At 41.7% G+C, this 27,389-nt stretch overlaps 1 long non-coding RNA gene across 2 annotated transcripts; it reads left to right on the forward strand.

Moving 5' to 3' along the window:
- The first annotated feature begins 32 nt into the window (after positions 1–32).
- LOC117367589 lies at positions 33–27,389 on the forward strand. 2 transcript variants are annotated; one of them, XR_004540805.1, is made up of 3 exons: positions 33–209; positions 10,699–10,761; positions 27,341–27,389. It is a non-coding gene; the product is annotated as an uncharacterized LOC117367589 (long non-coding RNA). The 2 variants fall into 2 exon arrangements; XR_004540806.1 differs by lacking the exons at positions 10,699–10,761; positions 27,341–27,389 and adding an exon at positions 7,002–7,771.

Raw genomic sequence — 27,389 nt, forward strand, 5'->3', positions numbered from 1 at the left:
GCCTTTTGGGGCTTGTAGTTTCAGCGAGCAGTGCGAAATGCAGGAGAGCACTGCACTTAGCTGTGCCAAAGACTACAATTTCCAGCAAAACTTGGCGCCGCCGTTCCCCCCCTTCCTCTGCCAGGCCAGTCGGCGAAAGAAAAGGAAACAGTAGGGGGTTACAGATGGCTCTGAGAACTAGAACACAATTTAATCATTGTTCCCTAAAGGTAAAAGAAAACTTGAATTTGAGTTTAAAAGTGGGTTTACCTACGTACTAAGAAACTTTGGAACCTCAGCCTTTTTAGAAGAAATCTATTGTGAACGGGAAAGCCCAGTACCCCCTCCTCTCGATATGTGAAAGCTCGCTTTCGTCAGTCTGATAAGGTAAAATTCGACCAGTGCCCTCTGAATGCGGACTAGCAATTTCTAAAAGAGATGTGGATGGATGCAAGTTACAGTGAGAATAAGGCAAGAACTGTACAGTATATGCAAAATATACAATTAAGAATATTTATTATTTTTTAGAACTTACAATCATATTATAAGCAGGAATTTAATTTAAAGATAAATCTCTAAAAGTTGATGTCATTATCCTCCAGTAGTAATTTTGAGAAATGGATATTACAGTGAAATTAGACTATTTGATGTGGGAAAACAAGGGTTTTTACTTATTTTACATTATACAATAACAGTATTACTCTCTATGACTTTTTCTACCCTATTCTATTATCATTTGCTAAATGTGAGACTCCACTTTTATCACCAATTTGCAAAATACAGACTTTGGATTTTATATTTGTCTCTCTCAATCCATATTTCTACCAATAACAGATTCTTCCTTGCTCCAGATAACTTATAATAGCACTTCCCAAATCTGTCCGGGGGAGGGATAGCCAGTCAGGTTTTCAGGTAAACATAATGAACATGCATCACGTTGATTGACTGATTTAAAATGTGTGAACTTCACTTCTCCCTCTGTATTCACGGTTTCAGCAATTGCGGTTTCGATTACTAATGGTTTTAAGCTTGCTGGCTCCTCCTCCACCAAATTACATCAGCTTGCATAGAGAAATCGCTGATTCCAAGCATTTACAGAGAAAAATCGCTGATGCCCAACACTTTCTTCACTGTGTTTTGCCTCTCCTTCAGGAACAGGTCAAGTCTCCCACCATGCTATTCGCAGATTCACCATATTTACAATGGTTTTTAATAGAAAACAGTGAATAACATATGAAAAAGTTATTCGCAGTTTTTCTGTATTTGCAGGTCTGTTAATCCCCTATCACAGCGAATACGGAGGGAGAAGTGTACCTGTATGAAAAGATTCACTCGGGGTACTTGCAACAGGTATAAACATGTCGTAAACCACTTACACTGTGGCTAGATTCACAAACCTGCCCGATCGGGCCAACCCGTGCCTAATCCGGGCAGGTCCGATAGATTCTTGAAACTCTAATATGCAGAAAAATTCACCATTCTGTTACCCTACCAATACGGCTTCCGTCCCAACTTCAGCACTGAATCCCTTCTGACCTCCTTAATCTCAAAAATTCAACATCTCTATTCTCGCAACAAGTTCGCCTTCCTTCTTCAATTCGACCTCTCTGCAGCTTTTGATGTCGTCCATTATGATATCCTACTTTACCAACTCACCGAGATAGGCATTAACTCCACAGTCCTTGACTGGTTCTCGAAGTTCTTACGCTCCCGCTCCTACACAGTCAACATGAAGGGCACTTCTTCCTCCCCCTGGAACCCGATCTGTGGAGTCCCACAAGGCTCACCTCTCTCCCCTATCCTTTTCAACATTTATATGTCCTCTCCTCCACCTCTCCCCCCTTGAAACACTTTACACTTACGCAGACGACATCTTTGTCCTCCTTGAGACCGACCGGAACCTCACCAACCTCTCTGCGAACATATCCTCATGTATATCGAACCTTCAATCCTGGGCCCACACTGTGCAGCTGAAACTGAACGAATTCAAAACAAAACTTCACTGGCTCGGCCCAAAATTGGACCAACTGCCCACCTCCATCCCTCTGTCTTCTTGAATACTCAAGTAAAATTCTGGGAGTCATCATTGACTCTACACTTTCCTTCAATGATCACCTCAACTCCCTAATAAAAAAATGTTTCCTCAGCCTTCGCATGCTGAGGAAAGTGAGAACCTGTTTCCATAAAAAATACTTTGCCATCCTTGTCCAATCTACCATCTTTTCCAGACTGGACTATTGCAACTCTATCTACCTAAGCCTAACAAAGAAAAACCTTCAAAGACTTCAGCGGATTCAGAATGCCGCTGCTAAGCTTATCTTCGCAAATAGCAAATTCGACCACATCTCACCGCTTTTGTCCAAGCTCCACTGGCTTCCGATAATCTCCAGAGTCCACTTCATTCCTATTTCTGGTTGTTCCTTTTTCATTACTATTAGGTAACCCGAGAGCCCGTCTCGACGGGCGAACCTAACACGGAGCTGGGAGGCCCACGTGGTAGCCCGTCGTAGGCACGGGGCCGGCAGGGGATAGGCTGGCGGGTCTTTCCCACTGTGGGGAAGACCTGCCATTGGTGGGCCGCGACCGAGGAGGGTGTTGGGGGGGCTTGGGAGGACTCAGGGCTTACCTGGTCCTCCAAGGCGGCTTTTCCCACCCACCTGTCCTTTGGGTCATGGATAGGAGGGCTGGGTAGTGGTGACTTGGGGTGCGGTATCCCGAGCTACTGGCTGCTGGGCTCATCAGAGGATGAGCGGTGGGCCGGCTGGGAGCCGTGCCTGGTGGGTCAGGTGACTCTGGAGAAAGGGGCATTTGGGGGAACATGCCACCCCTCAGATTCTTGCTAGCATGAATTTTGTGTGATGATGTTAATATGCTGTTTATGTATTTAATGTGTAATTTGCAATAAACAGGGCTGCGGCTAATTTTCACCATAAGTAGAGTTTGTGTGTTTTTGTTTAGAAGAAAAGGGGTGGTGGGGCACAGGTTAATGGGTGTATTTAGGGAGCAGCGGGCCTATCCAGGTTCCGCTGTTAATGTTTTGAGACTTGGGCTCTTCCTTGGTTTTGATATCAGGGTTGGGTCCCTTAACAATTGGTTAGAATACATTACCTGTCACAGGGCCCACGATGAAATGAGCCCTGCACCTGCTGCAGATAGTGCGTTGTACTGGTGTATGCTAAATTTTTAATAAATGGTCCTTTGATTATTTTGCTGCCATAAATGAGAGAATTCCTTATTTCTTATTAAGTGTATAAAATGGCACGGTTGCTGGGTTGGTCTATTTGATTGAATGGAAATAAAAGTGGCTTAGTTTACATTGTGAGGTCATTTAGGCAGGGAAATAACTAATGAACCCAGTTGTAACTGGCCCTGAGCTCAGATTTGGAAAAGCTGAGTAATAAATCTAAAATCCAAATTAGATGATATCTTTTTATTGGACTAATTTAAAACATTTGACAAGCTGTGTTAACTCACAAAATTAGCCACAAGCGCGTGTCAAAGAGAAATATCTGGATAACTGCAAACAAAGGGTTAGGGGATGGGATCTGTGGATACAAAGTGGTTTATATATTACGGTAAATACAGGTACTAATTTGTGCCTGGTGTAATGGAGGAGCTGCAGTGTGAATCAAACCCAATTTCCCTGATTCTCAGGCCACTTCACCATCCTCCATGCAGTTAACAGTAGCTACCTGGATAGTGCCACTGAATATGCTCATAGACCACCTCAGCGCTATTCAAACAGTGCCAGGCTGGTGGTGCATGGGCAGTCCCAGCAATTATCTAGAGTGGGGATATTCAGATCATTTTTTGTCTTAACTTTGGGAGTCTTTTACTAAAGGGTGGTAGGTTTTGGAGTTACTGCACGGTTAACACAAAAGTGAATGTGCAGTAACTGCAAAGGCTCTGCAATAAATGAAGGGGGTGAGTCCAGCATCTGCCCTGTATTTACCACACAGAACAGACACCTAGCACATTGCACAGCTCTGCTTTAGATTCAGGTGCAGTTGTAGATAGGATTGGAGCAACTGTGTTACATGCCCCTGTAATGTATTGCTGTACCAGGCCATTCCACAAATAAATAGATAAAAAGGTCTGGTATAGCAGAGTTAACAACCCTCCCCCCTTACACACACACATCTTTAGCAACTGATCTACACCCCTCACCCCCAACCCCCATCAGTAGCAATACAGCACTCCCCCCACCACCACCCAACACATATCGGTAGACCTTTCTCACAACATTTGAGGTCCCCTCACAAACAGCACACCCTCGGGCAGGAGAAACACATTCCCTGCCGTCAAACACCACCTTAACACACCCTCCCTGACCCCTCTTAGGACTCATTTAGGGATCGTGGTCCGAAGTGGCAGATATTCTTCCCTGCTGCCGCCTGAGTTGGAGCTGGGAATCAAAATGGTACCAATGACCCCTAGCGGTTGCCTCATGGTACTGTGGTAGTACCATGAGACTACCACTAGGGGGATCATAAGCACCATTTTGGTTCCTGGCTCTGGTGCCACTGTCTATGGTGTAGTAACCTCCAAGTTAGCTGCTTAAGACAGCTTAGTGAAAGGGCTTCTATATCTGGTAAGCTCTCCAGAAAGAGGTTTGGATATCACTGCCTCCCCACCCCTCTCCCACACACATGGATATTTAGTTCCAGCTTATATTTGGATACAAGTGCTGTGATTATGAGCCTGTTGGACAGATAGGGAAGTTCCAAGCACCTACATTTTAAATATTTTATTGTTTGTGAACCGCTGTGAACTTTGAAGAGGTATTGGCAGTATACAAATAAAAATTGTGTTGTATTATATATCTGTGTTTTATTCAGCTGCTGCAGCCAGCGTTCAAAAACAATATTTACTGTGATGGCTGAATACTGACCTGAGAGTATATTATATTCTGAGGTTAATGGTTTATTTTATTGGATATACTCTAAAAAAAATATTATCTTAGTAACTAAATATGAACATGCATATGGGAAAACAAAGGAAGGAAACAATAGGAGGCCTAGGTTACAATAATATCTTAATATGAGTCAGGCTGAAAAACAAAAGAGCAGTGTTCTTGAATGGAAGGATTGGGGGGGAGCAATGGTAGCTCCCCCCTTGTTTTCTTTATGGGATTTTTTTTTTTTTTTTTTTTTGCTACTCTGCCTCTCTACCTATGCTCAAGACAGACAGAAAGGAAAGTGGATGCAGAGAAAAGCCAAAAGCTTGAAGGACAAGGTACTTCTCAATCCGCTATAATAAAACCCTTAGTGCGCATGCGCACTTCAGTCTTTGTGATCCCTGCGTCCGTGATCCGTGCTTCTGTGCCACACATGCACAGTAGAAGGAGCCAGCGGTGGTTTCCCCATCACCCTCCCTCGGCAACGCTGGCTCCTTCTACTGTGTGCATGCGGAGGCATCTTAAGCACGGATGCACGGAGATGGTGACCACGGCGGTGACTCCCCCCTTCCGCCCTCATTCCGTCTAACAGGACCAAGGAGAGCACAAAAATAACGGAAGCAGGCATACCGACACTAAGCATCTGGTCTGTGGTTGGTGGTTGTTCAGGCTGGGGAGGAGGCAAAAGGAGTGATTTAAGGGTAGGTGGGAGAAGAGGGCTGGAGCTGAAGCATCTCAGCGTATGAGAACGAAAGACAGATACACAGAAAAACAGCGGGCAGGGAGAGAGACAGAAAGAAAGACAGACATATATTCTAGAACCCATTAATGTAACGGGCTTAAACACTAGTAGACAAAATAAGATGCATTTGGAAAGGTTCACAACCTTGAAGATACCCCTCAATAAAGTTTGGTGGGGGTGGATGTCACTAACACATATTGGTCAGCAGTGTCATGGTCTTGAATGGGAAGATATTCGGCGGCTCTCCTTCAACTTATTAGAATCCCCCAGCTTAAAAATTAATGAAGACCACTGCTATAGGGGGCAATAGGTATCTTCTTATTCTATCCCATGGAAGTTGACTTCATCTTGTTTCCTTTCTGTTAGTGTTAACTCATTCATAAGCAATCTCTGCTTATTTGCTAATGACATAATGAAGGGACTGTGAACGCTGACAGTTGTTTAAACAATGGTAATGGTGCTTGTATTCCACCAACTCCCTAAAACAAGGTTCAAAGCAGATGGCAAAAAATTCAATAAAACAAGTGTAATGATGTACTCTGAAGTTTAAGAGAAGAATTTTTTAAACAAGTAAATTTTTAAAGCATATCAAGTTAATTTAGCAAAAAATGAAAAAAGACAGGAAATCAGTTTGCCAGCTTTTCTTGTTACATTTTTGTGTTTTTCTTTTCTTTTTGTGTGGAAAGATTGCAAATTGTCAATGTTTTAAAAACAAAGGGGCCCTTTTACTAAAGCTTAGTATGCGCTAATGAAATTAGCATGTGTTAAATGCTATGAAGTCTATCTATGGGCTTCTTAGCATCTAGCACACGCTAATTTTGTTAGCATGCACGAAGCTTTAGTAAAGGGCTCTTAAATGAACTGTGGAAAACTTTCTTCAAGTTACAATAAAACATTAGTTAACACTTGTTCACATATAGCTCTGGAAATCCTACATCTCTGGCTACTAGAGATTAGAGAACTATCACTTGCTAATGGGGATCAATGAAATTTCACTAATTTTGGACTTGGACCATTACAATTTCAGATACTGGACTGAAAAGACTGAACTTTATTTATATGGACAATTAACCCCAAAATGTTTTATACTCTGAAGATTTCTGAGACATAGGCAGATCCCAATATTCAGAACTGAACTGAAGAGAAGCTGTGGTTTGTTTGTGACCATCACCATACAGCGACATCTAGAGACCAAGCAAGGAAGCACATTGGAGAGTGTTGTAAATCAGGATAGTTGCTACCACATCCTAGCTAAGGCCCCATGACATTTTTGTTTAAAACAAAACATTTGACTTGTATATTTTTTCTATATATGCAAATGTTCACCATCTGTGAAACGGATTCAAACTGAGATCTTAATGTCTGTCACATTTCTCCTCTCAGGTTTCTTCTCTTCCCATGGTGCTCATCTTCCTGACCAAATTTCCACCTCATTTCTCCTATTTATTCCATCAGCCCACCATTCTACCCCATAATTTTCCTACTGTTCTAGAGGAATTCTATATTAGAAAAATGGCAATCTGAAGGAGCTCGACTGAATGCTCCTGATTTACCTGATGGTTAAACGGAAATAAAAAACCCAGGTTTATCCTTCTGAACCCAGGTTACAATCACAATTACCTGGCCCAATGGATGCGTTTGTTGAGCGCGGGCCTAAACCAGAGCCGGATGAGAAAGCCTCGGCGGGAAGGGGAGAGATATCGGAGAACCTTTTGAGGTGGCCAGCCTCTCTCCGGAGGAGTGCAGAACGCCGGCGCAGCCACTCCCCAGTTCAGTGTTGCAATAGACTGCGGTCGAGGGGAGTCTAGTGGTACCTTCAGTGAGCTCTGAAGGAGAGGAGGAAGAATAAGCGCTACGGAGGATAACAACCGCTTCAGGATTACAACAGCAGCCACGAGGGAACTTGGAATCTGTAGGGGAGAGGCAGGACTCACCCCTGTTGAATTTGCCTGCAAGTACTGTGAAACTCAAAGAAATGGAATTTAAATGTATTCCCTTACAAAAGCCCCCAGTTGTAGACCTAAATTCTATCTGGGAAGCAATTTCAAATTTACAAACTTCCCTGGGAACTCAATTACAAACATTAACATCTCATTTCTCTGGGATACTTTCGGAGATGCTGATATTACAACAAAGAGTGGGCAAGTTAGAGACACAATCTTTAGATCAGGAAAAAAAGTTGGAAATAATGGGAGCACAAAATCAACTTCTTATAAAAGAAAATGGGAATATTAATTTCAAGTTAGAAATGCTGGAAAATATAACAAGGAGACAGAATTTGAGAGTAATTAATTTTCCCAAATCACCTGTGGTTCTTGCATTGGAAATGTTTAAATGCTACCTTTTGGAGATTTTAAAAGTTCCGCAAAATTCTTTTCCACCTATTTCAAAAATATACTATATCTCCATGGGGAAGAAGAAAACTTCAGAAGATCAGCAAGAACCTGTACTGGACGTGACAAACTTATTAAAAACATCACAGACAGAACAGATAAGCGCAGCCACACTATTTGTTCAGGTAGCTTTAGATTCAGATAGAGAATGGCTTTTGAAGATGTTTTTTAAGCATAAAGATGTAATGTGTCTGAATCATAAAATTAGGATGTACCCGGATGTGTCTAGATTAACTAAAAAAAAAAAAGAAGAAACAGTTTTTGTTATTGAGACCCCAGGTTTTAAAATTGGGTGCAACATTTGTACTACGATTTCCATGCAAATGTTTGATTAACTATAAAGGAGTTAGATATATCTTCTTTGATTCTTCGCAGCTATCTAGATTTATTATGGATAAAGAGGTTAGGACAGCTAGTACCCCTATAGAGGAACAAGGATAAGTGCTCATAGTTAATACATTGGGTCCACTTAAGATCTTCCATTTATATTACCTATGAATTAATTTTTCTTTGAATTATGCTCCGATTTTGAAACTCCTTCTCCAATATTGTGGACTAACAAACAGTTGAAAGAAAAATGTTTATTTCTCCTTTATTGTTTCCAATAATTACTGTATTTTGTATTTCCATGGATACTGTTGATTACGATATGATTGTTGTTTATCATAAAAAAATTGACATTCAATAAAGAATAAATAAGAAAAAAAAGAAAAAAAAAAGACAAATTATGTACATATTGTAAAATTCTACAGATTTTACTTTGTTCATAGAACAATATAATTACCACTTTTGAGCAATAATTAACACTAACAACAATTTTTCAGACATGCAGAGATTTTCAGCTTTTGGTGCATATTACCTCAAAGACTACTATAGCAATACATCAAATAGCAGGGGACCCTACCCTTAAAGCCAAACTCCTCCACCCTCCCTCATCTTTCTATCCTTTCCTGCAGCCTAACTCCATCATACTCTTTCTTTCCCTTAAATATGAACCTACCACTTTTCTTCTCCCTCCTACTCCAAGGCCAAACCTCACCACTACTCCTTATTTCTTCCCATCAAGTATGACATCCTTTTCTAGGGTTTAATTTACCATTATCCTCCCCTTTCCCTCAGGCTCAAGCCCAAATTCATCACCCTCTAACCCAAATTCATCACCCTTTAACCCTTCCCTACTTGTAGTTGCCCCAAGTCAATTCGGCTGCGTTTGCTTTTTTTTTCCTTCTAACTCACCCAGACCTATTAAGTGGACCTCATCTCCTTCTTGTTCTGCCCCTCCCACCAGGTCAATTCAGAAAATATCACTTTTTCCTTCTTCCAGCTGACATGGCCAAGGCTGCCTCCTCCTGCCAGAGTTAATTCAGCCACCAACACCTCATTCTTCTGGCCCATACAGACTGATTCAGCCAACAATGCCTCATTCTTCAGGCCCAGACAGCCAATGTCGCCTCCTTCTAGATCACACAAAATTAGTTGGTCAGTACTTCATCTTTCTTCTCTAGGCCTACTCCAGCCATCTCTGCCTTTGGGCCTGGTGAGCTGCAGGGAAATTATGTGTCAGATCTCTGTTGTGTAGTGACACAGAATTCCCTCAAGGGTAAATTAAGTAGGCTTGTATCTTGACCAGAATCTATTTCCTTTAGAATTTTTTAATCTGATAAAGCTGCAAAGCTGTAATTTATACATTCCATAGCTCTTGCATATCCATGGATTCCCTATCATCTGCATGTACCCCGAATCATGATATGATATTTAGCATTCTGCTTTGTTCTCCTATATTTATAAACCCTTCATTTTCCAGGAAGCTCTAGTGTTGTAAGTTCCCGCCAGGGTTTCCAGTATTTTCAGCATCTGAGAGGTCATCTGTTTGTATAAATAAATATGATTCTCGTAGGTGCCCAGTACTGCTTTCAAAACCATTGCATCAGATCTGAAGTATCATATGGTTAAAGTCCTTTTTGCACCAGTAAATTATTCTAAAGTAGAGACTTTTGGGTCATCAAATCATGAGAGGAATAAATAGTGGCCTACAGTTATTCACAAATCTTCAGTAATCAATAATGGAAAAATTAATGAGTTAAGCATCGAATAGAAATGTTAAACGAAGGGTCCACTCATCCCTAATAGTTTTAGGGCTCCTTTTACGAAGCTGCATTAGTGGTTTAACGCGCGTAATAGTGCGCGCTAATTTGCCGGCTGCACTAGCCATTACTGCCTCCTCTTGAGCAGGCGGTAGTTTTTCGGCTAGTGCGGGAGTTAGCGCGCACTAAAAATGTGTGTGCGATAAAGCTGCTAACGCAGCTTCGTGAAAGGAGCCCTTAGATTTTAAATAGATTTTATATATCAGGAGATAATGGAAAACGTAATAGAACCAGCATTCGGACATCTCTAGTAGAATCTAATACTGCTTACAGTACTTTGCATATCATTTATGGTCTCAGCTTTACAGAGATTATTCCCAGATAAAATGAATAATTGAAATTAAGATCCTATGAAATAAACACTTCTGTTCTGCTAAAGACATATTGGTTTAAATATTTAGGAACATCAAACAGTACTTCTAATAAGGCAGGTGTCTTCAGCCTCAGATAGGTCTTCTGTTCTTCTGCTGCTGGGTTCTCTCGTTATCAATGTGTAAACTGCAGAGAGATAAGATATACAATAATGTGTGTTTATTTCTATAGGTAAGGCGGAACTGTGCAGCATATCATCTTTCAAAACGCTATAATCCTTCCCAGGTTGCAAATGTGAGTGGAGAAGGGTATAATCCTCAATCCATTTTACAGCATTTGATGTTTTACAGTATTATGTCTGTTTATGTGTGTGTTTGTTAATGTGAATTACATGTTTTAAATTGAGTGTTTTCTTGTAACTCGCTCAGAACTGTAGGATGTAACTGTAAGTGAGTAAGAAATTTTGTAAATAAATATATCCACTTTTGAAGCGTTTTAACTACATTTAAGTAAATGGTTTAATACCAGTTAGACAGAGCACTTGGCTCTAGAGATCTATAATTTCTACACAACTAGACTTTTACATCTCAGAAATGCCCAATTTGGAAAATACAGAATGATTTATCACTGAAGAAATGAATTAATTTAGCAGTAATGAACCATTTGCTCAGCCCTTTACCAGTTCTAAAGCTTCTCCCAGATCTAGCTTCTCTTTCCCACCCCCATGCTGATATGGCACAGGGTATCAAGGCTGGGTTCAGAGAAAGAGGCACAGATTCCCCCCTCACCCATGAAACAAACAAGACAAAAAAATGAACTGTTTCTCTGGCATCACGGTAGTACTTCATTAAAAAAAAAAAAGTTTGATTAGAATCATACGAGGTGAATGAACTAACATCAGCAGACAGAAATGGAAGTCAATTTGAAATATCAGGGAACCAATTTCTTTAAAAGAACTAGATAATAAACAGAAGGGAGCAAAAATATAATCTGAAGTTACAGAGAAAATCTCACATTACAGGCACAGATGCCATGTTCTTGTAGAGAGGTATATACAGGCCTGATCTGAGGCTTCTTTGAAGGCATATGCTTATCAACTTAAATTAAATAAGGATAAAATAAAATTATGGGGTCCTTTTATTAAGGTACGCTAACTGATTTAGTATGCGCTAAATACTAAGGCACCCAGAGAATATAATGGATGCCTTAACATTTAAGGCCTCTTCTATCAAACTGCGCTAGCAGTTTGTAGTGTGGTGAGCCGCGCTGAATGGCCCATGCTGCTTTCGACACTCATAGAGTTCCTATGAGCGTTGGGAGCAGCATAGGCCATTTAGCGTGGCTCTCTGCACTAAAAACTTAATAAAAGGACCCCTATATTTTTAAACCATCCTAACATAAATTGCGATACTAAAGTTTTAACCATAAATAAGATTGATTTTCTACTGGTTAATGTAATAAGAATATCAGGAGTTCATTTTGATCACAATCTTTCCCTATTACCTCAGGTCAACCTGTTAATAAAAAAGTCTTTTAGTCTTTTCTGGAAACTAAGAAGGAAAAGTATTTAAATAACCATCAGTTCCACCTATTGGTACAATCTTTAGTTTTGTCTCAATTGGACTATTGCCAGAAATGTATAATAAAAATAACCTCCAAACTCTACAGAATACAGCCATTAGATTAATCTTCAGAATGATGAAAAGTGATATTTCACCTTACCTATGAGAACTGCACTGGCTACCTATTGAAAGGAAAATACTTTATATATTCTATTGTACATTATTTAAAATATGTTTTGGAGAACCTCCAGATTATATGCCTCAACTCTTTAACTTTTTAATAATCCATCTCTGATTCTGAGAAATAATGCCACTTTTTGGTATCCAGTCATTACGAATATACGACACAATAGATCTTTTAACTCCACATGGGCTTATCAAGCAGCAAAACTTTGGAAAACTTTACTGACTAATATTAAATAACAATCTAATTTTAAGATTTTTATAAGACCTAAAGACCTATCTATTTCAAGAATTAGTTATTAATAATTCATAAATATTGTAAACTGTTTAATAATTTGTATCTTCATAATTATTTGTGAAAATTGCTGTGAACTTCATGGAGATATCGGCGGTATATAAATATTGTATTGTATTGATTTACAAACAGAAAGGGCTGCTATAGGCAGGGGTCCCCCCACATAGCTGAAAGATCAGCTTCTCTCATACATGGGGGTCTCCTGGGAACAAAAGATTTCACCATCATACAAGAAAGCTTATGATTCTCAGTATGACTTTTCATTACCTGTCAAGACTCTCCTCCTCTTTAGTATTAAAACACCAAATTTTTCCTTCACCCACCCCAAAAAATAAAGCCTGACCATGTGATTTTTTTTTCTCAAGTAGCTGGAATAACTAAAAATAATTAAAGATGTGAAAATTAACACTGCCACCAGTGTCAAACTGAATAAATGCCAAATTCAGCCACAGCTGTGTGGAATAAACTCTGCTGATAACTCTTAATGAGTAAGGTCTGTAGATCAAAGTCTATGTATTCATTAGAAAGATTTATGAACAGAGAGAAATAGAAAGTGAGAGAGAGAAAAGATTCTCCCTACCACTGCCTCGATGTTTCTAAGCATCCCCACCATAAGAATAGGCACAGAGATTGTTCCTTCAATTATGAAGTAATCTTTGAACTAGTTGCATCATTAGATTCTGACATCATCATAATACGTTTGAATCACATCAGCTAAGGTCTAAAGGACATTCTGTGATACCACTGGAACCTGTTGAGATTGTTGGAACACTGGTTTACAACCATCACTGTAGAGATATCGGGGAGAGCAGTGGATTTCAGCAAGGATTTTGGCATAGTTTTATATAAATGACATAAAGAAACTGACTTCCTTAGGTATGGGCTCTAAAGTGATTAGGTAGAAATTGGTTGCATATGAGATGACCATAGGACATGGTAAACAGAGTTCAGGCGGCTACTACAACTGCTACTAATTATTTCTTTAGTGCTACCAGACATTCACAGCGCTGTACAGAGTCACAAAGAAGAAAGTCCCTGCTCGAAAGAGCTTACAATCTAAACAGACAAGGCAGACTAACAGGATGTCATGGATACAGTTAAGGAGAATGGTTAATCTGTTGGCTGGGTTGGTGGGCAGTGGGGAGTAGGGTTATGGATTGAAGGCTATATCAAAAAGGTGTGTTTTCAGTCTGCTTTTAAATAAGGTTAGGGAAGGGGCTTGGTGGACAAACTTGGATAATTTATTCCAGACATAGGTGGCAGCTAGATGAAAGGAGCAAAGTCTGGAATTGGCAATGGAGGAGAAGGGTACAGCTAAGAGCAGCTTATCTGAGGAACGGAGTTCTTTGGGAGATGTATGAGGAGAGATATTGAGGGGCAGCAGAATGAATACAATTATAGGTCAGCAATAGGAGCCTGAACCGTATGTGAAGGTGGATAGGGAGCCAGTGAAATGATTCAAGGAGAGGGGTGACATGAGTGTAGTGAGGTTGGTAGAAGATAAGTCGTGCAGCAGAGTTTTCCACAGATTGCAGGAGGGAGAGGCGGCACTGCGAGAGACCAGTTAGAAGTAGATTGTTGTAATCATGCTGAGGAAAGGAGGTGGTATGCAGCAGTGATCAGATCTTGGGCCAGTTTATTTATTCATTTTTATTTCATCTTTATCCAAGGTGGATTACAAAGAATCAATGTATTCATAATAAAATATGCAAATAACATACAACAAAAGTTAGAGGAATGGTCTAATGATTGTCCAGCTCTCTTCAGTTGTAAACCGCCTAGAAGTCATGCGATTATGGCGGTATAGAAGAATAAAGTTATTATTATTATTATTATTATAATGCCTGGCAACTAAAATTCAATGCAAAGAAATGCAGAGTAATGCATTTGGGGATTAATAATCGGAAGGAACCTTATATGCTGGGAGGAGAGAAGCTGATATGCACGGACGGGGAGAGGGACCTTGGGGTGATAGTGTCCGAAGATCTAAAAGCGAAAAAACAGTGTGACAAGGCAGTGGCTGCTGCCAGAAGGATGCTGGGCTGTATAAAGAGAGGCATAGCCAGTAGAAGGAAGAAGGTGTTGATGCCCCTGTACAGGTCATTGGTAAGGCCCACTTGGAGTATTGTGTTCAGTTTTGGAGACCGTATCTGGCAAAGGATGTAAGAAGACTTGAAGCGGTCCAGAGGAGGGCGACAAAAATGATAGGAGGCTTGCGCCAGAAGACGAATGAGGAGAGACTGGAAGCCCTGAATATGTATACCCTAGACTAGAGGAAAGGAGAGACAGGGGAGATATGATTCAGACGTTCAAATACTTGAAAGGTATTAACGTAGAACATAATCTTTTCCAGAGAAAGGAAAATGGTAAAACCAGAGGACATAATTTGAGGTTGAGGGGTGGTAGATTCAAAGGCAATGTTAGGAAATTCTACTTTACGGAGAGGGTGGTGGATGCCTGGAATGCGCTCCCGAGAGAGGTGGTAGAGAGTAAAACTGTGACTGAGTTCAAAGAAGCGTGGGATGAACAGAGGATCTAGAATCAGAAAATAATATTAAAAATTGAACTAAGGCCAGTACTGGGCAGACTTGCATGGTCTGTGTCTGTATATGGCCATTTGGTGGAGGATGGGCTGGGGAGGGCTTCAATGGCTGGGAGGGTGTAGATGGGCTAGAGTAGGTTTTAACGGAGATTTCGGCAGTAGGAACCCAAGCACAGTACCGGGTAGAGCTTTGGATTCTTGCCCAGAAATAGCAAAGAAGAAAAAATAAATTTAAATTGAATCAGGTTGGGCAGACTGGATGGACCATTCGGGTCTTTATCTGCCGTCATCTACTATGTTAATATGTAAAATCCCATAGCTAATACAATAAATACATCCCATTCATACAATTCAAATTTGCTTCATAATGTGGAAAGACTATCCTAAAAGGTTAGACTTTTTGTGGATGACAAAGTTAGCAAATAGGGTAGATATTTTGGAAGTTGTTGAAAAAATGAAGATGGATCCAGTGAAGCCTGAGCTCCACACCAACCTTTTCAGCGGCTAACACTTAATGCTAAAAAAAATTTTCTGGGTCATATATATGACCTGCAAAAACTCAAGGGTCTGAGAACAGTCTAAGGGGTGAAAAGTATGACCTGGGGGTGATCACAATGGAGTAGTAAGGGGTGTGTGGTCTTCCTAAGGGCACGGCACCCCTCCACTTCTCTGCCCCCCCTGCTTCTCTCCTTGCTCTGTGCACCATGCCTTCCCCTATACCTTTTTTACTTCCCTGGTGCAAGGTTGCTGCCCGCGTTGGCATCTGCATGCTCTCTGACGTCACTTCCAGGATCTGTGCCTAGGATGCGACATCAAAGAGTGAACCAACAGCGACGTGGGCATGTTGCTTATGCCGGAGAAGTTAAAAAGATACAGGGAAAGAAAAGGGGGCGCAAGCATGGCAGGGGGGCTAGGAAGGGGGCGGGGGAGGGGCGCCACCGCCCCAGGTGCTGCTCACCTTTACTACGCCACTGGGTGGTCATATGGTGATTCTTAAGTGCATGGGGACAGGAATGCTGAGTAGGGAAAAGGGGGTGACAATGAGGGCCATTTTTCGATAGGATGTCTAAGTCCGACTTTGGACGTCTCCTGCAAGGCATCCAAAGTCGGTGGCAGAGAAACAGCCATTTTTGAAACTGGCAAGGTCATGTATTTGGGCTGCAAAAACCTGAGGGAACGGTACAGTTTAGGGGGTGAAGAACTTATGTGCACGACAGAACAGCGGGACTTGGGTGTGATTTAATGTGATGATCTTAAGGTGGCCAAACAGTGTGGCTGGGGGGGGAGGGGGCGGCAGAGAGGTGCCAGCGCCCCCACCAAAACAGTGCTTAGGGTGGTCCCTCCCCCCTGTCTGCCATCATTTTCTATGTACATAACCAAATTCACTCAGTGAGCACAGTTTCAATAACTCCATTTTATTTTGTTCTCTTTCAAAATTTCTGTGATATGAAAGAAATCATCCTGACAATTATGAAGAATTATATGTGTCTTCCAAGTTTTTGGCTAATTTATTACTATGTTAACTACGGATGTGTTTAAATGATAATTTTACCTCTAGTTCCACTCATAACTCAACTAAACTATCAAAAGTAATGTCACAAATAACAACTGTTTTAAAAAATCTTATTTTTTAAGTTTGTGCATTGTGTGCAAGAAGTAAATGGTTATTCACACTTGTTATATCCAGAAAATGACATGCATTTTATATCATATTTAAGACTGTCCCCTAAATTCTATAAAGTCCACCCAAGGTTAGGCACCTATATTGGCACACCTAGCCAATGTAGGCACCTAATTTGATTACTAGGCCAAATCGGTTCTGATAATTGGCAATTAGCACCTTATAATTGACATTAATTGAAGTTAATTGAATGTTAGGTGCATAACATGGTAGGCAACTAGTCCAAAGCACAGACTTAAGAGTGGGCTGGGCTAGGGAGCAGATTGTGGGCGTTTTCCTGGTAGGCGCCTGTATTTTACTTAGGCGTTGTTGTGCATACAACTTATGCGTATGCATTTAGGCCAAGAGAACCCTGGCATAGAGTGCACCTAAAAGCTAGGATGCCTAGCGAAGCCTAACACCACCTAAGTGGTGCAAAGCTTGATTCTATACAGTGCACTTAACTTTTATAGAATCACGCTGAGCGCCATACTAGTCAATGCCAATTTGTTAGGCGACATATATAGAATTTGGGCCTGTGTGAATATTTACACTATTCACAAGCTTGTACATATGGAGGTGGAAGAGGATATCTTCTTTTTCAAGGGTCCCGCGGCAACAAGGGGGCATCAGTGGAAAATCAGGGGCGGGAAACTGAAAAGGGTGGTTGATCGCTGGAATAGTCTTCCACTTCAGGTTATTGAGGCCAGCAGCGTGCCAGATTTTAATGCCAGATGGGACAGACATGTGGGATCTATCCGCAAAGATAGATAGGGAGGGTCATTGGAGTGGGCAGACTTGATGGGCCGTGGCCCTTATCTGCCGTCTATTTCTATGTTCTATGTTTCTATATATTTTCAGTTAGTTTTACATCATAACTTAGGGTACTTTTTTTTTTTTTTACAATTTATTACAAAAAAAAACCCCAAAACAAAACACCCCAATCTCACAAAAGGAATATTTAAAGGCACAACAATTAACTTCTTGGATTTTCTCTGCACCTCATACCTTCCCAATTCCTCATTCCAACAATTTTTACCATGTATTCCATTACAGTAGATGTGTATTCCAGAATGGAGCCTTTTTTGGGAATCTCTTCAAGCTGCTTATTGATTGTTATTGATTTATTTCAGCACAGCGCTCCAAGCCAGTCCATTAAGTTGGATTAAGAAAAAGAAATCCCTTTGTTTAAAATTCCTTTTATTGCAATCAACAAGAATGCTGGATCCATAGTTAATTATCCTGATATCAGTAGATGAATTCTGGAAGGAGAACAGCAGAGTCTGAAAACTCTAAAATGACAAAATAAAAGAATAAACATGAAACTGAAGCTGTGGTTGTTTATATGTATCTGGTTCTTTGCATGTTGTGGCATCTGATGAACGAACATAGGAGGGTTCGAGAACCTCATCTCTGCACCAAAAGACACACACGATGAGACTTTGAACCTTAATATGGACACTGTAGAAAGGAAAAGGGGACAGATGGGGAGAAATGATAAAAGACAATTTAAGTACCTGAAAGTTATTGATGCACAGGAAATAAACATTTTCAACTGGAAAAAAAATGCAGAATTAGGAGTTATGATATGAAGCTACAAGATGATAGAAACATCTTAAATAAGTATTTTTAATTGAAAGGGTACTTGAAGCCTAGAATGGACTCCTGAAAAAAGGGGACCAAAACTGGTATTGGAATTCAAAAGGTGTGGAATAAATGTAGAGGATCCCTTAATAGAAAGAGGATGAAAGGAAAACAGCTCAAACTGCTCAAAACTGCAGTAGAATGATTGAAATGTCAGTCTAAGATATGGGGGGAGGTGACTGGCACATATTGACAGTTAAAACCAAAATAACAATCTAACCAGTCTACAGTGAACAGTCAAGCGAAAAATGACAAAATGTCAGGTTGCTTTATTAAAAATAAATCAAATTTAGTAATCTTAATAGTGGTTCTCATATGTGAAGTATAGGACCTGACACGGGCTGTGTTTCAGAGATAAACTCCTTCCTCAAGGGTCCTTTGCCAAACAAAAAGTGTCCCTGAAAAGGCAGTCTAGCCAAAGTAGTCTTGGAAGTGGAATCACTGTTTGATTGGATCACTGTTTGGATCACTGTTTGATCCAAAGCATTTTGCAGGCAGAGATGGAGAACGATGACACCTTTGCCAAAACTCACATAAGTTCATACAATGCATCAGCCATATAATCTGTCCCAGCAAAAAGAAGATGAAGAGGGGAAACTACAGATGCACTCTTCAGCATGCACAGTCGAGAGAAATAGGCATGTGCAACAAAAGACATCGCTGAAGCAGCTCTAATGCCTAAAGCAGCTACGTCAAAGAGTTTCCTGAGGACCACATCCACACGGCGGTCCTGCATATCTTCTAACACTATACCCCCTCACTAGAGGGAGAGGTGCGTTTAGTCACCTGTGCCACCAAAGAATCCACCCTGGACTGACCCATAAGTCGCTGACACTCCTGTGCCAGGGGACACAAGCATGACATAGCTCTAGCAATTTTCAAAGCATCAGGATGCCAGGGAAAGGTAGAAAACTACAAGCACCCACCACAAATCCAGGAAGAAGAAGTGGATGGAGCCAGCTGAGTGACCAAAGGGAACTCCTTCAAAGGTCCAGCAAAGCCTCAGACCTAAATAAGCGCAAGACCATAGGACCATCCCCAGCCTCCAAACCTCCAGAGGGATCCAAAGATCCAGCACACAGTCCCTGATTTCCTGCACAGAAGGGGTCAGAAATCAAGTCATCCACCTCAGAATCCCCTCAGATCAGGGTCAGGCAATGCAGGCTGAGTCAATGCAGGCAGGCTGAGTCGAGGACGTGTCCAAAAGAACAACACCACTGAGAAGCGTCATGGAGGCAGATTGGGACTGTGCAGGGGGGAGAACATTGGTCCCAAGATGCAGATCACAAAAATTTCATCAATTCAGAGGAAGTGTCCAGCTCCTGGGGCGCACATTCACCCTAAGTTGACTTAAATTTGCGTTTCTTAGGTTGTGGAGGACCCGCAGCATGGCAAACGGATTTACCAGCCAAAGGCCGCCCCACTGGGCAAGCTGAGCATTTGGTCACCTGCTTCAACAGGGGAAAGGCTAAGCTGGACGCTGCAGCGCCCCCCCCCAACTGCAAAACATGACACGTGGCACAAAAACCTCCAAAAATTTGCGCAATCCTGGCAAGAATCCACATGAGGAGAGCCCAAGGACTTCATCCCAGCAAGTTTCCAGGTGAAATTTACAGTTTTGAAGAAGCAGGGAGTTGTAGAAAAAAACATTGCTAAAAATACAAGATGGCTGTCATCAGAAAATACGAGCCAAAATCGAGATATTTTTCATATTTCCCAAACTCTAAAAATGGCGAAACTCTAAAAAAGGGAAAACACAGGGGAACATCAAGAAACAGTCAAAACCCCACTTTTAAAACCTCCCCCCATTCCTCTCACAGGCTGTCAGCCTGTGTACTCACTGTGACCTGAAAAGATCTGTGCTGTAGCCTGTTTTCAGCTCTCTCACAGTACCTAGATGAGAAAACTCACTGCCACAATGCTGGGAATTCTTCTGTAAAGCTGATTTTCGGGCTGCCAGCTGGATTCCTATGCTGACTACACCTCTACCCCTGCGGACCAACAGATACGCACCGAGACGAGCAGAGGTGCGAAGATGCAGCCAGCACCCTGTGAAACACCGCTGAGCATCCTAAGGGCACCTAAAAGCCTGCTCTCGACCCCTGCTTTACAGTAGGTGAGACCACGTCAAGGACAGCCCTGAGCTCCAGAGAAAACTATGCAGGCTGGCTAACAGGTACCCAGTGAGATTGGCCTGTCAGCTACAGACCGAAGTCTGTGAAATCTCAAGCAGGCAGAGCTTCAAAATCGCTCCAAGCCCCAAATTACCCCAAAAAGGTACAAAATTACATCAAATTAAAAATAATAAAATGGGAAGAGCAGTACAAACACTCCTGCAGGCACGTGTGCAGAAGGAAAGAACTGTAGGTGGAGCTACAGAACCCAGTGAAATACAGCAGAGGCAGAGTGAAAAATCCGGAGTGGATTTCTTCTGCAGCAGCATGCGGCTATAGGGAAATAACCCATCTGTCTAGAACAGGGGTGTCAAAGTCCCTCCTCGAGGGCCGGAATCCAGTCGGGTTTTCTGGATTTCCCCAATGAATATGCATAACAAATCCTGCCAGGGCTTATAATTAAACTAACAATAGCTTCAATCACAAAGATGTAGACCCTAAATACTAAAAGCTACCAGGCTACCAGGGTTTTTTTGGATCATTGTGTTACCCCCCTGCTTCTTCGCAAGATCAATGGACACACTCTTAAAGCTAAATCTGAGTTCATTCGGGGAGTTGGCTGGGGGGTTCTTAGAGTGGTTCTTCTGATTTATTCACCTGTGTGATTATTATTTATATCACTGTTGAATTTTCACTATTTTGGTTAAGCACACGTGAGGTATCCTATGATGGTTTGCAGGCAGAGGTTTGCTTACCTTTGCCCCGTGTTATGTAAAGCGCTGACCTCACACTGAGGATACCCCGTTTCACAAATATTTTCATAATTTAATGAATTTCACAGTTTCGTGTTGTTTTCACACAGGTTTGTTAATCATTAGATTACCACTTTCAGAACTCTTTGACTATTGTTCTGCCTTTTGGTCGGTTTAAACAAAAGACAAAAAAATGAAAACAATAAGGTTTTATTTATTGTTTTTATCAAGTGGCTATAAAGTAGTAGCATAGCATGCATAAAAATCAGGAACAGGAACTTTACTAGTTTAAAAATATGAACCACATTCTTTGGTAGTTTTAAAACAAAAACAAAGCTTAACTACATGAACAAAACCAAAAACTAGAAAACCTAAAACAGTTTATACTGTAACTTGGAATATAGTTGTAGAGTAGGATAGCTGTTAAATGCAATCCAAAACTAACTCAATGTAGTGTTCTAAGAAACAGAATTGCTTCTGCCAGATCCTCTTTCAAAGAAGCTCTTAAATGTGACTTGATTATTTTTAGAGCTGAAAATAGTCTTTCAACACTGACTTGGGTGGGTGGCATTGCCACATCACTAATAATCTCAGGATAAACAAGGATGGTTCTCCTACAGTCAGTTTCGATGAGCGATCATACTTTTCTACTTCTATTAATTATTTTAAAAAAACTGCTGGAATCTCTTTATTTGGACATTTTCTGGTTGTTTATCTTTCACGCATATGCGACGTCGCTTTACTGTTGAAAGTTCCATTTTGTCCAAGTAGGAATCAAAGTCTAATTCTTCATTTGAAGAGGATGATCCTGAGTTACTAGTGCTTATAGCTTCATCCAGGGGTGGTGTTTCAGGTAGTAATCCCTTCATGCGAACTGTTACATCATAGAGGGCCTTTTTTGCAGTATCAGTCTGGTCATCGCTCAACAAAATTCGGCTCATTGGATCAACATAAATAGCAGCTAACAAGATTTGATTATCCAGTAAGAGATTCTCTCTTTTCTTCATTGAAGATACAATGCCATCAGCTATTAATCCTCCACTTTTGTTCTGGCATTATATCAAGCTCTTCTATTTCAAGAAGAATTTACCAGGTGTTAAATCTTCAGATTGCAAACTCTTGGTGACAGTAAAGGGGTTAGAAAGTAGATTTTCCAGTGCATTTACTTGTGCCCCCTGACTTTCAGTTAATAAAACATTTTCATTGTCCAGTTCTTCAAGAGTCTTTTAATTCAAGCAAACATTTTACCATCAAAATAAGTGCTCCTTTTCCTGCAAGTCTTTTCAAAATGGCATCTATTTTAGGGGCCCTGGCTGCAACAATTACTTGCCTCAATTTGCCAGAGTAGCTGCATGACAATCTTTCAATCCATCTCTTATTGCAAGTTGCAGAGTATGAACAGCACAACACATATGTTGAATACAAGTACACTTAGATGCTTCTTCAACAATGTTATCCAAAATGTCGCTATTCTCTTCACTTTCACTTTCTCCAATACTTGCAGAACTGTCTTCCTCTAATATCTATCATTTTCTCAATTGTGCTCAACATATTAGAAGCATTATCTGTCACAATACATAGAATCTGTTTCTTTTTAATTTCAAAATCTTCTAGAACATCCTTCACTAACTTCTAAAGATAATTGCTAGTGTGATGTGCCTGGGTGTCTTTTATTCCCAAGGTTTGTGTTATGGTTTTATTATTTTCATCAACACTAGTAGCAAAAATAGTTGACTCTGTGACGTGTGCTTGCATCTATTGTTATGAAGACAAGGGCTCCTTTTACGAAGGTATGCTAGCGGTTTTATCGCATGCACCAGATTAGTGCACGCTAGCTGAAAATCTACCACCTACTCAAAAGGAGGCGGTAGTGGCTAGCACACGTGGCAATTTAGCGCCCGCTATTCCGCACGTTAAGGCCCTAGCGCACCTTCGTAAAAGAAGCCCAAAATGTCCCTTCAGACCTTTTCTTAGTTAATCTTTTTTTACATTTGGCCTCTTCAATTATAAGTTTCCTTATACCAGGGGTGCCCAAAAGGTTGATCGCAATCTACCAGTAGATCGCTAAGGCAATGTGAGTCGATCGCGGAGCCCATCTCAGGCTCTGCGATAGACTCGCATTGCCTTGTTCTGTTTTCCCTGCTTCCTCGACTTCAGGCCAGGTGCGTGCAGTGATTGCACAAGCGCTGGGCCCACAAGCCTCTCCCCCACATTCCCATCGGCCCCGAGCTGCAGGTCTTTCAAACATGGAGGTGGAGGAGAGGCAGCGGCCGCCTACAGCGGGGGATTGACCCGGCCGCGCTCGTTGACGAGCGCTTGGACGGCGGCTTAGAGCTCTTCGACCCCCTCCTGGCCCTTTACTCCTCCCAAATATGAGCGCTTCATACAGTGCGAAGAGCTCCGGTCCCACGCACGCAGTGAGGCCCGCCGCCCCTGGACCCAGCCAGGATCGAGAGGCTGAAGTGGCTGGTGGTGCCCAGGGAAGGTGCCCCATTCATTACCTCACTGACTGTAGTTAGATAGGAGGTCCCAGGCTGCCAAACTGCAATACATTTGGCTTCCTTCAGAGACCTCTCCCTCATTCATTAGGGACTCCCCGCTCTCTGAGGCTGGGTAGGAATTCCCCTCAAAGGCAGCTACCGGCCAGCCCTGCTCTGGAAGCTTTTCTCTTCCCCTGAGCCTCTGCCTGGGAACCAGGGGTTTGTTAATTCGGGAGAGCTGTGAGACACCGTGTTCTCTAGCCCTGGGCTGTGAGGAAAAGCTCCTAGCCGTTTCCTTCCTGCTCTGCACGCCCGTTCTCCTCCTCCTCCCCCCCCCCCCCAGTGTTCCCAGCTGTGTTGATTTTATGCTGCAGGCTCATGCTCACTCCCCCTCTGGGTTCGTCTTGCCTGTCAGCTCCACCCCTTTCCTTAACCCTTCCTGGGCCAGTTTTCTTTACCAGAGGCTTCACTGGAGAACTGCCCAAGGAATTATAAAAGGGATTATAGTGCCCTAAATCAGGTATTGTGGTTAATGTCCTTCTCTCTCTGCCTTGCCCTGCCTGTTGGCTCTTTACAATAGGAACAGGGTTAATGGGTAGCTTCCTGGGCTTAGGAATAGGAACAGCCCTTTGCATGGCAGGGTTTAAAACCAGGTTTAAACCAGTGACAGGAGCTTCCCTGTCACAATACATACAACACGGCACTATACACACAAATAAGCTATAGCCCTGCATTAAACTTAGACATAATTTGTCCTATACCGAAAAACATGCACAAACATATATACTATACACACAACACAAAGCCCTACATTTTACTCAGAAACATACACACAGGGATCCTTTTACGAAGCTGCGTTAGGGCATTAACATGTAGATAGCGCGTGCTACATTGCCGCACACGCTAGATGCTATTGCAAGCATTGAGCTGGCGTTAGTTCTAGCCGCATAGTGCGCGGTAATATCCTGCGTGCACTAAAAACGCTAGTGCGTATTGTGGGCTCCTTAGTAAAAGGAGCCCACAATACGCACTATATACACAAACATTCTTACATTCCTGCACCATACACACAAACATACACATAGCCCTGCAGTTTTATCCAGAAACATGCACACAGCCTTCCATCATAGTACACAAAAGCAGCCATGCAATTTTAAAATAAACATGAACACTTACAGTTGACATCTGGCAGTGCTTTGTACATCAGCTATTGAACAAAATCCTATATCTTTGCTACAGGATGAAAGATTAGGTTCTTACCTTGTTAATCTTCTTTCTGTTAGAAGACATAGGACTCTGCACTGCCCGCCCTGTGCATTCCTTTGATTCGCCTGATTTCTGCCTTGGACATTGCCAGTGTCCATCTCAGGACCTCATCTATTTCTAAGATAATATTACAGGAATATGAGGGCTCTTATTCCCTTTCTCCTTTGGGAGTTCTTTCTGGCTCCTACTAGTGCACTCATGTACTAAAAAAGAAAAAAAATTGTTCAGTGTTGATTGTTAATTATGTATTTTTTAATGTATTATTGTATTTAGCTGATTGTCCAGCTCTTTTTAGTGTAAACCGCCTAGAACTTTTGGTTATGGCGGTATAAAAGAATAAAGTTATTATAAGTTACAGAGCAGAACAGAATATGGCTTGTCGCCAGGGAAGTTCCCCATGCCCCTCCTTCTCTTTTATTCTGTTTCAGTGAAGTTTGTTTGCTTTGGTACTAACTGAAGTAGGAGTTGTTCTTCACTGCAGAAGGGGAGGAGTTCAGAGATTTTGAGTGACATCTTTCTGCAAATTCACGAGTAAGGGGACAATACAATAGCAACAGCTTCATATACAATCCTTTATCTTCTAACAGAAAAAAGATTTGCAAGGTAAGAACCTAATCTTTTGTTTCTACTCTTCTGCCTTTTCCCTCCTCTTCTTATTCTGTAGTTTCTTCTGTTTCACACCTATTCCCTCCCTTGTTCGGCATTTTGTAAATTGTTTAGTTGCATTATTGTGCAATAATTAGTATATCAAGCCTTCATAATAAAATAATAAAAAGTAAAAGAAATACCAAGTAAGTGATTACAGTTGATTTGGGAGCCTTTTAGGGGCCTCTCTGACACCTTTGGCCTGCACTTGTGTGTTTATTATAAAAATTTATTATTCGCTTATCCTATCAATCTAAGTGTTGAATGTGGAACAGTATTATAAAGCACCAGAGACCATTTGTATGCTCAAGTTTTGGAGAGGAAGCAGATAATTTGTTGTGGATGTAGTCAGGCTATTGTATGAAGTGATTTGGAATTGTTGTGGATAATATTTTGAAGTATATGATTCATTGTATTGTTGACTAGTGCAGTGGCGTACTTAGGGTATGTGACACCCAGGGCCCATTGTTTTTTTGACACCCCTACCATCATTTTTGACACCCCCCCAATGTAAAAAAAATATTTTTAGTAATGTTCCCCCAGGTGCAAGCCATGAGGGGGGTGTTTCTGGCCTAGGAGTCATGGTCCAGGAACTTCCCTTCTCACAGCCCTGTGCCAAGGCTCTGGATAGTCCCCGTGGCCCAGCATACTCCCAGCCTTCTCTCCTCTCCGATGGCCCTTTACCTTCTGTGAAGCTGAAAAAACTGCTGGCCTCGGCAGTGATTCAGCTACGTTGGACACACAGCATTTAACATTTCACCCAGATTTCTTCTTCTTCGGTATGAGCATAACGGTTGCCCACCGGGTTTCAAAAATTGTGAAGAAGCACTGGCATATCCCTAGGTTGGTCATTCCCACTCTCGATGATCAACCGTTATGCTCATACCGAAGAAGAAGAAATCTGGGTGAAATGTTAAATCACCATAAACTTCAGGAGAGAACTTTATTCGTGAGTGGGAATCACCTCCCTTGTGGTCAATGCCAGTGGTGTGCGTATACTATCTCGGGGGAATGCTGGGCTCACCCTAGTACTGGGGTCATATATAAGACTAAACATAATACTACTTGTAACTCGGATAACGTGATTTACGTTATTCAATGCCCCTATCCTAAGCTGTATGTGGGCAGAACAACTCGCCCCATACGGGTCCGTTTGACCGAGCATAAATCCAGAGTTCACACTCATACTGAATCTTCTCTGCTGGTCCGTCATTGGATCAGTTGCGGCCATACTCTTAAAGATCTTAAATGGCGTGTTATGGACCGTATTAATATAGGGTGGGAGGGTGGGAACACTGTCCGGAGGCTTAACCGTTGTGAGCTCCGGTGGATGTTCATATTAGACTCGATGTCCCCTAAGGGGTTAAATGAATCATCGGACTGGTTAGCCCAAGCTGACCTTTAAGTCTGGCTTTAGGGTCTCTTTATCAGTTTAATATGTCTCCTTAATAGGTTAAGATGTTGCTCAGGTTTAAATAGGTTCTTTTTCTTTAAACTTCATGAGGCAATGTAGTTTGTTTCCCTGGAAATGTTGTCATTTGGGAGGGGTATTTAAATCCCAGAGTCAGTACACTGCGGCTTGCCTTTCTAAGCCGGTTGGCGGTACGCTGTGCATGTTTACTATAAATGTAAGTAATGTAGAATAACGGGTGGGTTTGGGTCGTCCTAAAAAATTGTTAATAGTTTGGTTGGAGGCCTTAACCCTAATGGTTTGTTTCTTGGTTTTTCAGCTCCCCATGTCGCCTTGACAAAGACATCCGAAACGCGTTGGCGTTCAGG

The sequence above is a fragment of the Geotrypetes seraphini genome, chromosome 10, assembly GCF_902459505.1.
Source record: "Geotrypetes seraphini chromosome 10, aGeoSer1.1, whole genome shotgun sequence".
NCBI classification, from domain to species: domain Eukaryota; kingdom Metazoa; phylum Chordata; class Amphibia; order Gymnophiona; family Dermophiidae; genus Geotrypetes; species Geotrypetes seraphini.